Genomic DNA, 9,823 nt, shown 5'->3' with positions numbered 1-9,823 from the left:
AACAAACAAAAAACAAAAGTGAATGGTTGGAAGAAGGAAGAAACCTAGAGAAAGAATGTACTGTGCTGCAACTGAGGGCAAAGAGTACCTTGCTTTCCTGCACTGGAAAGCCAAGTCAACATGAACTCCAGTGTCATGAAGTCAGCATCTATGTCCTCACACCAAAATATGGAAAATATGAGGTTAAGAGCAAGCAGCAGGCATGCATGACTGCATAGAGAAGAAGGATCTGGACTGAAGAGCAATTCACAAGATAAACAAAAAGCCCTCTTGAACTGTTTTCTCTCTGCCTTTGATATCAAGGACCCTTTTCCTGCAGTCAGCTGCAGCAATTGGGTACCTGTGGCCAGCCATGTGCTAAACTTTCCAGCATGGGGGGACTAAAGTATATTAACAAAATGTGTGAATGAAAGTAAATTTCAAAGTCAATTATTTTTGTTCTTACAATTCCCCTCCTCTGTCCATGTTACCAGTAGCAGTCAGGCCAAACCCTTTTTTTATTTCTTGCCATTTTTAACTGTGTAGTAGAAATATCTCAGAGACTTGAGCAATACTATCTCACAGATTGTTCAGACCTCAGTATTGTGTCTTAAGGAGAGGGAAAAAAGGTTTTTTACTCCTTTTTAATACCTGACACTGAGCACACACTCCCATATTAAAAGTTAATCATACAGCTACAAAATCTTCCCAGTTATGTCAGGACTTTATTCTTCCCCCTCCCCCCCACCAGCAGAAACAAAAATTTAAGCCTGCAATATACTGAGCAGGAGATGGAAAACATCTTTATATCTACAGAGGTACAGAGAACCTGGACCAGGAGATCCTCTGAACATGAGAGGAGGAAAACTAACCTAGGGAGATGCTTTGAAAAAGACAATGTAAAGCTGATAGGCCCTGGTTTCCAATACCAAAAGAAACAAACAGTGAAACTTCACTACAAAAACAAATAATTGGATTTCCATTGTACCTCTGAATGCTACATTAAGCATCAGTTCTTTTCAGTTGAGAGACAGCTTTTTTTTTTTTTTTTTTTTTTTTTTGATTTCTCAAAGGATTTGGATGCTCTATTGTGGCCAGACTGTGATCTGGCTTCACTTCCCACAAATCAGTATCAAATGCAGAGAAGCAACCTGCTACACAGGCATTTTGCAGACAAAAATAGTGCAGAGTCTAATCAGGAATCTCGTGGCAGGAAACAGGCCTTCCTACAACAGGAAGCCTAGGAAAGACTACTGGAGACAGCCGTCCAAAAGCAGCTGCCTTGCCAAAAAAGACAAAATGGCTGTACACTGGCAACTCTTGCAGCAGGAAATCACTGAATTAAGTACTCAATCTACTAAGCAATTTAGTGTGTCATCTGCTTCCTGGCAACAGAAATTTGGAATCACTTTTACATTGCATTTCAGCTGTATCTCATAATTGGGTTGAGTACAGTGTCCTCTCCAGTAAGCAAAGAGGTCAAGGTCAGAGGCTTTTCTGACTCCTACCCAAAATAAATATTTTTAACCCTTTTCCTTTCTCCATTTTCATCATTTTATCATTTCTAATTTAGGGGCCTGACATTCCTGTTTCTAGTCTGATTTGGGGCCAGGGCATACTGAGTCACTGATATCAGTCTGCCAAAGTTAACTGTGGTCTACATGGGACAGTACAACACTCTGATAGGAGATAAATATCAAGGCACAGTGAAACAGGGAAAAGAAGACCGGTGGATTCCCCCTGTGATTTTTTGGATGGAGTGTCAGGAAATTTTTCAGGAAGTTTCTTCTCAACATATGTAAAAAGACAGAGTGAGGGAGAGTAAGACAGAGAGGCAGACAGAGAGGGAGTGAGGTGAAAGAGGAAAGGAAAGGAAAGGAAAGGAAAGGAAAGGAAAGGAAAGGAAAGGAAAGGAAAGGAAAGGAAAGGAAAGGAAAGGAAAGGAAAGGAAAGGAAAGGAAAGGAAAGGAAAGGAAAGGAAAGGAAAGGAAAGGAAAGGAAAGGAAAGGAAAGGAAAGGAAAGGAAAGGAAAGGAAAGGAAAGGAAAGGAAAGGAAAGGGAGAGAGGAAAGGAAGGAAGGAAGAAAGGAAGAAAGAAAATATTTTTTAGCCTTGCTACCCATGCATTAATGTAGATGGTTATTTATTCGATCCTTACCTAATATATGCTTGCACATCTCACTGAAGACACAAAATGCAGTTTCTGTTCCTTCATGGTTTCCTTAACACAGAATGGCTGAGGTTGGAAAGGACTTCTGGAGGTAATCTGGTCCAAACCCTCTGCTCAAGCAGGGTCTTCTAGAGTCAGTTACACCATGTCCAAATGGCTTTTTAATGTCTTCAAGGACGGAGTCTTTACAATTTCTCTGGCCAATATGTGCCAGTGCTCAGTCATCTTCAGAATAGAAAATTGTTTCCTGATGTTCAGATGGCATCTCCATTATTTGAGTTTCTGCCCATTGCTTCTTGTTCTGTCACCACTGAAAAGAGCCTGGCTCCATCCTCTTTACATCCTCCTTCAGGTATGAATATATATTGAGCTATATTATATTAAGGACCCATTGAACTTGCTCTTCTCTAGATTGAACAGTTTCAACTCTCCTAGCCTTTCCTCATAGGAGAGATGCTTTCATTCCTCAGTTACCTTTGTAACCCTTCACTGGCCTCTCTCAGGTGTGTCAATGTCTTTTCTGTACAGGGGACCCCAGAAATGGATCCAGGACTCCAAGCAGGGACCCACCACTGGTGAGGAGAGTGTCAGGATCACCTCCCTCGCTGTGCTGGCAACATTCCTCCTAACACAGCTCAGGATACCACTGGCTTTCTTTGCAGCAAGACATGTCTAACACAATCCTTCTGGTTTTGTCTTTGGCTTTTGAAAACGGACAATAGACTGTGGATAAAAACTGCAACATGAGAGAAAGCCAGACAACAGATAATCACAATGACAGAGTACAATTTTCTGCTGTTGCATAGCAAAACGTGCCTGCCATATTTAAAAAGAAATCATGTCATTGTGGCCAAAGGAGAGAGAATGTTACAGCCAATTAGCTGTGAATTTTTTTAGCACAGTTATGTAAAGTGAGTTTGCATAAACTGACTGCTGTCAGTTAGATTTGCTGCAGTCAGTGATGTCCATCTACTACTCTGGTCACTACAGAAAATCTCCCACTTCAGGAGATTTGGAAGTTGTCAAGTACCACGTTCTAGAGACTTTTAGATGTCTTTCATATTTGTTGAGTCAGGAGGCACAAAGTCTATGGCAAAATGAGACTAACAGCAATAATAATCACCTCAATTCAGCTTCAACTGTTCTGAGAAAAAACCCATCTGATTTCTTATTCTATCCCAATAATTTCAACATACATTATAAGAGCAGGTTTTTATGTCTGAGGAGACTGTATAACAACATTATATTTACAGCAAGCAATGGAAAATAGTTTTTTGAGGAAAGCTTAGTCTTTCAAAAGGACATGTGCCAAGTTTATAATATACATGAGCCAGGAGGATCACGAACACTTCACACTTTGCTAGAAAGAAATGACAAGCAAATTTTGAACTATAACTTTGTTACTGCAGAGACTAAAGTTTTAACCAAAACTTAAAGAACAGTGTTACAGTTTCTAAATTATGTGTTTGCTTCTTTCATTTAGTTTTCTTGGTTCTTTTCTGTCACATTCTTTGGTTTATAATTTGTCATGTTTTTTAAAAGCTTCCTGTGACAGAAACACCTCCTATGGCTGTGAGCATTAAACACTTGGCCAAGGTTCAGTGTCAGAATAAGAAACTGCACTTAAGTTAATGCTTTTGCAGTTAAGAGTTTTTTGACAATTAAACATTACAACAGACAATTCTGCAGAAAGAGCTGATGTGTGACAGGACTTGATGAATTTCTATGTGTGCAGGTTGCTGCTCTATTTTACTCCACACAGCTGGGCTCTACTAGGTAAAATATGGGAGAGGATCAGGATGAAATCTGAGGGATTTAAGGATCAAGTAAACACTTCTGAAGTCTAGGCCTTATGTCAGAATAAAATTTACTCATTTGTTGCTGTTTCCATTGTTTCTGTTCTCTCATATTCTTCTGCTTTGCCTCAGAAATAGGAGGATGTGCAGTTCAGTGAGATGCTTTTCCTGTGTTAATGTGAAGGGATAAAGCATGTGACATTTCTTTCACCCTGCACTGAAAATACAAAAGAGTCTGTCTGTTGTCTTGTCTCCTCCAGACCCCATCCCTGGACTTGGAGACATTTGAGTCCCCAGTGCTTCTTCCAGCTACTCGCTACACATCTAGAAAATTCTCCAAATATATATAAATCAAAGCAAAACCAAGGCTACCTGTGCCTAAACAATACTCTGGCTCCCTAAGTTGTAGTAATAGGGCAAAAACCAAACAGGCAAGAGTTTTCAAAGTGAACTCACAAGGATCTTTTCCTTGTCCTAAACTCCCTGCCAGTAGCTGAAATCCCTGATCCATCTGAACAGCACTTAAATTTAGGAGTTTTGCTCAGCCTCAATATACCTAAGAGAGCATATGTTCAGTGAGCTCTCTAAACAGACACAGAAGGGCAGCTCTGCCTGAAGAAATTCCACTTTGCATAGACCAGCTGAATAATTATTAGACCAGAAAGAGAGAAAAAACAAACCTACAACATAGGAGCTGGGATGGTCTCTGGCAGTGCACGCAAGGTAAAATACAGTTCACAGAAGTCAGAGGAAAGAAACAGAGGCCAGTCCCTGCTGCCCCATTTGCAGCAGGCTTGCTCTGACCACTGATACAAATGTGCCAATGCTGTCACCTCTGCCTAGCTCCTCTCCTACACAATTAAGTGAGGCCCTGACACCAGAAAATATCCAGTCAGAACTGAAGACTCCTCTATGGCCCAGAATAAAACTTGTTTCTCTTTCCCTAAGCAGGGAGCCTTGGCCAGCTCTGCACCAGGAATCTCACCTGAGATTCCCTGATCTGGTGCTGAACACATCCTCTTGAACATCTTCTCTCGGCAGTTGATTGTAAAAACTTGCCATGCTGCAAGTACCATGAAATTTCACAATGCAGCCTGGTGCTTATTTCCTGCAAGATGCCCTGTTGATACTAGCTCAGCTTTGGCCTCTCCTGGCATGGGGGAGATTTTCAATGGAGCAAAGGAGTGAAGGAAAAGGAGGGAAACTAAGAGAAGAAGGGAAAACAAAGAAAAAGGGAAACTTGGACTGAGAAGGGAAAGAGAAAGGCCTTTGGAAGAGGGTAATGTTGATAAGGTGTGTAAAGTCTGGTGTTCAACTGTGTTGCTCTATTTCTGCCAAGACAGGAGTAGGAGATGAGAAGACATAAAAATATGGCAAGTGTTCCTGGAAGGACTGACTTCCATCTGGCACCACACATCTCTAATGCTTCATCAGTGTTAATGACTGTGCAGAGCTTGCAGGGCATGCAAAGCACAGTTGCCCAAGGTCCTACTCCATTCAAATCATTATCAGTTCCCTTTCTGGCCCTTTCCTTCCTGCTTGACACAGAATTATACCAAAACCCCAGTATCTAATGTCCCTGAACCACAAAAAAGTTTTGATGATCAACCTCTTGATCTGTGAATTATACACACACGGACAGAGTTCAGATATTGACCCAAATCAGGATTTCGCAAGTTGGAAACACTTGAAATTCAAAAGAAAGTTGCAAATTGCAAAACCAGCTCAAGTCTCCCGGAATATTGCGGGACATCCATTAGCACAATCTCACATGGAAACTAGGTGGGTGGGTAAAGCGATTGAGTTCAAATGCAAGGGTGGATGATGAGAGGTGAATAGGGAGCTGAGGGTGGAATGTTAGCAGCACCACCCTTGATTTCCTTTTAACCTACTATAGCCAGGCCAGGCACGTATCCACCAAGCAGTGCAGCATGTAACCACCAACTCCTCCATCTGAGAAAAACAGAAGAGAAAATTTAAATTCATTTTCAGAGCATTCTATTTGTGCTTTCTCTTTTCTCTTATTTTGAACTTTTCTTATTGTTTAAGGCAATAAATGAAATGACAAAGAGGGAATTTAAATAAGTTCTAAGTATGATGCAAATGCCACAGCTTAAATGTGCATTGCAATGACATTGTTCCTTTCAGTAGCAGAGCAACAGAAATTATTTTAATGGCAGTGGTCAGCCTAGTGCTCCAAACATGGGCCTATTCTGGGTAACTTAGAAACATGGCAGAGCTGTTCAAAGATGCTCAGCAACAGGTGAGCTACTCAGAAATGAACTTGGTCAATACTGAGTTGGGTCAAGAAGTCCCAAAAGTCTGCACCACCCTGAAAAGTTCCAGCGCTTCAAAGTCATCTACCAATTTCTGTCTTTGATAAACCTTGGTGAGTAGGGAATTCTGCTGCTTGCGGCAGTGGTCTCCCACTTCCCAGCCTAACTAAGGCTTGATCCCTAGAATGTCATAAGGAATACAGCACTTGAGCACAAACAAGCAGCAAGCTTACACAACAGTGGCTGCATTGCAGAGCATGGAACTACAAATAGGACAGGGCAAAAAAACTCCCCTTCAGTCAGAGACAAGACAGTGGCAAATAAAAAACATTAATTTAACATTAATTTTTTGGGTATAAACACCTCCTGTAGAGATCTAACAATGAAAGTCTTACTTCTTCCTAGCCTGACCCTGAAGCCATGAGAGAAAGAATTGACAGGCTGAGGACATTTGTAGGATGGACAAGCACATTGCTCTAGAGGTTCTGACAATTTCCCTCTGAACCTTAGTAAAGAAACTCGGTTGTGGAAGTTGCACAGTGCAGAAAGCACAGCATGCCCTGCTGTGAAAGAAATGAGTCTGACAGTCAAGTTGGAAATTACAGTGCCACCCTGAATGAAACTGAAGTTGTTATGCAATATCTATTAGGGCAGGTGGCTTGAGGGCATAAAAAGATTTACCTCTCCTTGACTTTTAGAGACAAATTTCAGTTGTTCTTTGTGTATTCATGTCTGCACACAATACCAGAAACTATTAACCACAGGTCTTTATGTTGTGTATATAAAAAATAATACTTGTTCATTTTTTTAGAAAGGCCAGAAAGGCCATTGTGAAGCAGTTTGACTGTTACAAATGAAAACTTCAAGTTAAAATCTACATGCACAATAGCCCATAGCAGGACCTCTAGACAAATTCCTCAAAGGTCACAGAATTGTTATCTGGTAAAAAAGTGCCAGCAGGCATCTTATTCCAAGTAACTGTTTGTTTTTAAAATGCAATTCTTCTTTTCTAGCACAAATAATTCCACTAAGAAACAAATGACCACTTCCATAAATGTTTTAAGTATACCTACTTTGTCAGCATTATATCACCACTTCAAGTTTGGCAGAGAAACTTTTTGTAATAAAATTATCTCTACCTATTATTGTTCAAAACCTTCTTTACTACGACAATTGGCACAAAAACCCACTGAACTGAATCTGCTAGTCCAGCAAAAGCTTCAGGTGAAGCTCCCTAACTACCTGAGTTGTAGGTAGAAAGACAGTACTAATCTGCATCTTGAAGTGGTTGTGTACAGATTGTTTCCCATCCACATTTCCTCTGGCAGAATAATGTATGGGGCATTATTATGGGACACTCTCACTTGCCTTCTGATTAATATCCCCAAACCCTGAGAACACAGTTAAAAGCTCAACAAGATATTGCTATGTTCTCCTTACCCTTTGGGTTCCAAAGTATTATTACTAATCTAATAAAACACTATTTCATACCCAAACACAAAACTACTGCTGACTGGATCTCTTAGACAATTGACTGAAAAGTCTGGCAGCGTCCCAACTTTTTTTAGCTGCTTCATTTCTACAAAAGAACACAATGTTTTTATTTGATTTATGTGAATTTTCTCCTCCCTGTTTAAAAAGCATGATCAGGAATATTAAATATGTGAGGAGAAAAAAAAAAGCACATCACTTAAATAAAAAGTAGTGAGTTTACGTAGGCCATTCTGCATGGAGTCTTTATGTCACAACTAAATCTTTTAAGTCCCATTATGCTTTGTAGCTATTTATAGCCATGTCCGTCCATCATTTGCATCCTATAGTTTGGGGTTTCTTTTCCAGATATAAACAGAGCTTCCTCTCTCCCTTTGTTTATGTGTCTGCCTGTCAGCGCAGCGCCAGCGACTGTCTCTGCACTTTGCTGCTGCTGCTCCCTCATCCTGTTTATAGGCCAGCGACGCTTCCATCGCCTCCCCGCTGCTGAGCAGAACTTCCCATTGCACTTCAGGATGTTTTAGTCACTTCAACCTGTGCCGCCAGCCTGGAGCCAAATGTCTCCTCTTTGAGCTAGTGATGCAGGCAGCGCTTGCCTCAATCAAACTCAGCTTTTGTTTCCTGGGAAGCGCAAACCTTTTCAGCTGTTCCTTGCATGGAAATGCTGCTGGGTCCTATTCATTGTCCCTTGCAAAGACCATAGACAGACACACAGCTGAAGAATGAAAAATTTCTTGTACCCTTTCAGTTCCAAGCACATGAAGCCTCACACTGGACAGCATCCTTGCCACCACTGAATGTGGAGAAAAAAAACCACATACCTCTTAATTAGATATCAGTTTTTATTTTTCTAATCTAGCAACGTCAATGGTCCTTAATACAACAATTCTTTAGGCATTTACTTCAGCAGGAGACACAGCAAGAAAAACAAGCCAGCAACATCATGTGATGAACACACACGAGACACTGGAGGAAGAAGCAAATCAGCTGTTGAGCACAGAGCCAGTTGCTCAAATGGAGCCAGAAAGAAAAGTGTCTATATCCCCACAGCACCGGGAGAGGATTTTCCCTCCAAGAAAGCCAGAAGAAGATTAATAAACCCAGGACCTCTGATGAACAATGTGTTTTATTAAATCCATAGGAATAGGAGTGTAGCACTTGTACAGATCACCTTTTCCAGTTACAAACACATAGTAGCAGAGAACTATTAGTAAATTCAGAATATTTAGGTTGTTGAAAGACAATAATGTCTGTCTCCACAGCCCACAACCTCCTCCATATTACTGCATTATAATTCAGGGTCCATCTGCATCTGTCAGGCAGGAGTATGCAGACATCTCCTTTGACAGCAAGATCACACAATCAATTTTACAAAACACCCTGCTAACAATTTTTGCGGGGGTTGTGATGTGCTTCACAATCGTTCATGTGCTACCTTGCTGCATTTTGCTATTTATAAAGACACCCAAAGAACATACACTGTTTAAACTCCTCTTTAGGCTGGAAGATGGAGTGCAACAAATCAAAATAAAAATGAATGAGGGTGACCTGATAGTGAAAGTTTAGCATTGATCTTAGCTATCACTTGTGTCTTTTAAAAATTTCCTTCCTGGTCTTTAAACTAATGTCAAAAAACACGATGCACAAGAAATTCAACATTTCAAGTTAAAAGTATATTTTATGGACAGTTGAGCAAAATTAATATACCATCAAAGCGTTGTTGGAATGTAGATTAAGCTAAGAACATGGCACAAATGCATATTCTTTGACAAAAATGCTTTTCTAATCATTATGTTTCTTTAGATTCCACAGCAAACTTTTAAAAACCTTTTACTATAATAAAAAGTTGATGATTCCGACATCCAGGCAGCTTCCTCTGCACTGAACAGCCTGTGTTTTGTGACAAGATCACAACTTCACATGACCCAGTGTGACTAAGTTTTGCAAATGCTGTTACAAATCCCATGATATACTTTCTCTGTGATAACATCAGCTCCTGGAGTCATATGAACAAGTATGAATCTGTTTGGGTTTCATGCTTCATAAGAAAGCATATCTTCATCCCACATGTTGGGAAGATGAACTTGAAAGATCCGAAATAATTAGAAAACA

The sequence above is a fragment of the Agelaius tricolor genome, unplaced genomic scaffold (assembly GCF_023055355.1).
Source record: "Agelaius tricolor isolate 1412-34295 unplaced genomic scaffold, bAgeTri1.0.p SCAF_1, whole genome shotgun sequence".
NCBI lineage: Eukaryota > Metazoa > Chordata > Aves > Passeriformes > Icteridae > Agelaius > Agelaius tricolor.
Note: the sequence above shows the minus strand (reverse complement) of the source record.